Here is a 4,262-nt window from a genome sequence, read left to right on the forward strand (position 1 = left end):
ATTGTCATAATCCCTGCATTGCCAGAACAACTTTAATCGACATTATAAAAGGTGTACTGCAGTGCCAGTGTCACTGTTGAGGAGATATTAGAGCCTCTTAAGTCCAACAGATTGTCGTCAGTATCACAAGTATCACAAACAGAGAGAGTCAAGTGGCAAACTCTACCCTTAAATTAAAGAAATTAGAATTTAAAAAAAAAGATTTTTGAAGAGCTTTTGTTTTCTCAGGAGAAGTAGGTGCTTCACTCACAATGAAACACTGATAGGACGTACATAGACACCATCCCTTTAAATGTGTGTGTGTGTGTGTGTGTGGAGGCTGGTGTCAGACGAGCAGCAGAGTCAAGCATCTCTAGACCTTCTCAGATTTCCTTCAAGTAGTCCATTCCTAGAAAAAGCCTGTTGATAAATTTAGTCTAAAACACCCGCAGCATGTTGCTCAAGCAGGAGCTAACAACTCCAACAGTCCCACAGATTGAGTTCAAACAGCACTCTGCATCTGTCAGGAAGTGTTGTTGATCATCTCAGAGGAGTAACCAGTTCCTCCTTTCAGAAGACTTCCACTAGATATCCTGCCACGTTCTGAGACCCCGCACAACACATTTCACTGAAGAGCCTTGACAGCAGCTCAGCATCGTGAATTGAGCGATATGGAGCCATGACCCACACAGAAGAGCAAGACTTCAGCAGCCACAGTGAGGATGACAGCCCCAATGACAGCTGGTCCTGGGTAACAATATAATAATATATCTGCTGCATAGCTGTATGAGGTCAGCAGAGTAATACACACAAAGAGACAAACAGATATTAAAAAAAATCTTACTTTGCTGAGCTAAACAAAATGAAATACAACATTTAGTTAATTTTTATATTTATTATCATTATCATTATTATTTATAATCCAGGACAGTAGATGATCATTTTAAACCATGTGCTTTCTTTTGTAGACTCCTTGCTACTCCATAGTTTCCTACCCTATAACTTATGTTATAAAAGGTCCCCTTCTACTTCACCTGTATCAGGAATGTTTCTACTAAATGTAGTATGAAAATGGAACTACTGGACTACAAACACTCAGCAGCAGGGATGTAGGCCTGGATTGGCCATGTATGATAAGTGTATGATAGAAAACAGTGAGTGGAACTAAGCTGAAAGTCAGCTCTATAGAAAGGTGGAGGCATCTCTGATGGACTTGTCATCACATAAGAGTGGAGAATAGAAGTGTAACACCAACTTCTTACTGAGAATAATCTCTAATAACCCTTTGACATGAAGAGAGATTACTTTACCAGTTAAATATTTTCCCAGAAAGCTTGACTGTGTCCTTAAAAACACTCTACACTCATTTTGTGTGTGCGTGTGTTTGTATTTCTGACCGAGAGGTACGAGCATGTGTGTCCTTCTGTTGTACAACCGGGTAGTTTACATTCAGTGTCAGTGTGTATGCTGGTTCTATGCACAGAGCATGTGAGCTTTAGCCTGTTTGTGTGCAGTGTAGCAATGTGCTAGATCAACAGCTCACATCTCCACGCATGACCTCAAGCCCACGTCGGTACTTATCAAGGCATATTACAGCACAGTTAGCAGAGCTGTTACATAATGGTGCCGGCATGCGGCGGCCTGTGAGCAGCTCTGTGGGCTCAGGCTGCACCTCCACATTTCCTCTTCCTCTTTAAGATTATATCTGCCTGAAGTTTTTGGAGTGTTGTTGTGTGTTTGTCATGTTTACTTTATACTGTGTTCATTTTGCAACATTTTTATAGGCAATCATAAACAAACTTTCTGGAAGCTAAAATTAAATGTAAAACTTTCTTTTTAAAGTCTTCATGTGAAATAAAAGAGAGCAAGAATTTCCAGTAAGTCAAACATGCAGAAACCTAAATTGTTATATACTGTATTAGCTGGGACAAAAACAATTAACTAGAAAATTCCCTCTGGGAAATTTTGAAAGGGACACGGGGTGTGTTCGAGCCGACAAAATTATCTACGTTTTAAAGTTTGAATGAAGTCTCTAGGACAAAGTATGGCCGAGCAGCGGACAATTGAAAAAGGCTGAAATTTGAGGAAATTTCCCCATTCATTTCTTATGGGAAATTTATCGCAGTTGTTTGCGTCTTACGTCGGCCTTCGATGGTCATAGCTCGAAAACCGTAAGAGATATCAAAATGTGCCGAGGGTCATTTTGAGCCGACAAAATTATCTACGTTTTAAAGTTTGAATGAAGTCTCTAGGAGAAACTATGGCGAAGCAGCGGACAATTGAAAAAGGCTGCAAATTGAGAAAACGGCAGATATCAGAGGTAGTCAGTCCCTGATTAATGAATTGCTCTCAGCTGTGTTTCTGTGGCTTTCTCCTTGTCTGTCTCTGTTGATCACCTCAGCTGTCTGTGTCTGCTTCTCTCCTCTGCTTCATGTCTCTGTTAACATGAATTAATGAACTGAATCAATAAACATGAATGGAGCTAATGCTAACGGAGCTAACAGAGCTAACACTAACTGAGCTAACAGCTAAAGGTGCGAATATAGCTAACGGCGCTAGCGCTAACAGAGCTAACTGTGCTAACAGAGCTAACAGAGCTAACGGCGTTAACAAGGGGGCGGGGGGATGGGGTTTTCATTATGCATTTGTCTGTGTGTGTGTGTTTATGTATCTGTCGTTGTGTGTGACTGCGTATGTGTGTGTCTTCGTCTGTTTGTGTGTGTGTGTCTGCTTGAACTACACAAGCAGCCCAACCAGCTCCTACATGGAGATGTGTCTGGTATATGTGTGTCTGAATGTGTGTGTGTGTGTGTGTTTGTTTGTGTGCATGTGTAACTTCTGCCCCACCTGCTGATAATTACCTCTCTACCTCACCCACTTTTTACCTGTTCCTGTTCAGTTTTGACGTGCTTGTTTTTAATCACTTTTTAGCTGTTGGTTAGCCCTGCTTGTGTGTGCGTTTGTGTGACTACTGTCTCAACCTTTTTGGCAAAGCGCTTGGTGAAGCTGAGTTTAACTGTTTGTTGGACGGAGATTGTTTTCAAACAATGCCCTTGTTTTGACTGAGCTCGTTAAGATAATCATTCTCAGGCTTGTTGTCCTGCAGATGTGTGTGCGTGGGTTATTGACCGGTGTGTGTGTAAATGACAGTTACACCTGTTAACTGAAAAGCGGCTTTTTCGCTGTCGGTTTCTTCCGAACAACTTGCGATTGTGTCAAAACCGTAGCTGCTATCAAAAAACCGATTACACTGTGAGATGCGGACAAGTCTGGGCCAGATGTACGTGTGTTTTATGTCCAGATATTCTTTAGAAAAATGACAAAATGGTCGACTTAAAAAGACTCTGCGACTCAGAGAACAGGAGTTTGTATTGTATGCAGTGAGATTTGGGTTCGGCGAACCTCCTGAACTAAATCCTCTGGTGAGAGAACCGTACCTCGTATCAGAGTGTACTATAGATCATCGGACTCCCGAGAACTTCCTGAGTCCGGCCATCTCCTCGTTTTATTCCTGACACAACAACTTTTTGTTTTATGGCGATCTAAAGACAGGAGGCATTTCTGCTTTGCTCACAAAACAGCTCTGAATTTTAACATGGGACTTAATGGGAGAACAGGAGGGCGCTGGCTGCACAAAACGTCTCACTATTTAAATTCAGTAAGTCTCTCGGCTTTTTCGAGGACATCACACGAAAGAGGACAAGTTTGTCTACAAAATGAGCCCAAAATTATGCGTGTAGAGTGTAATTTGTGGCCGTAGCGACGAGAAAAAGAGAAGATTTTCAGATCGTTTTTAGACTCTGTGCCACTCTAGCACGCACTCTAGCACGAACATTCCGCGCAATACACACCCATTATAATCTCAAAATTTCCCGCCAAACGATCACTGTCATTGAACAGTGACTGATCAAAAACTATAGGACCAATCAAAATGTGGATGAACACACCAATAGACCAGACTTGGGTCTACATTTTAAAGTTGAAATGAAGTCTCTCGGTGAATGTATGCCTGAGCTACAGATGTTTGAAAAACTCCAATTTCAATCTTGTTTTTTTCGCCCGTCCCATTCATTTCTTATGGGAAATTTATCGCAGTTTTTCGCGTCTTACGACGCGAAAAACTGCGATAAATTTGAGAAAAGTAATAGCACACCGATCCCGAACAATACGCACGTTTTGATATATAATTTGCGAGGGTTTTCTCAAAGCTGCGGGGCGAGTTTGAGGACGAAAACTTGGAGGAAGATGAAAAATAAGAAGAAGAAGAAGAAGAAGAAGAAGAA

Source organism: Chelmon rostratus, chromosome 1 (assembly GCF_017976325.1).
Source record: "Chelmon rostratus isolate fCheRos1 chromosome 1, fCheRos1.pri, whole genome shotgun sequence".
Classification (NCBI taxonomy): domain Eukaryota; kingdom Metazoa; phylum Chordata; class Actinopteri; order Chaetodontiformes; family Chaetodontidae; genus Chelmon; species Chelmon rostratus.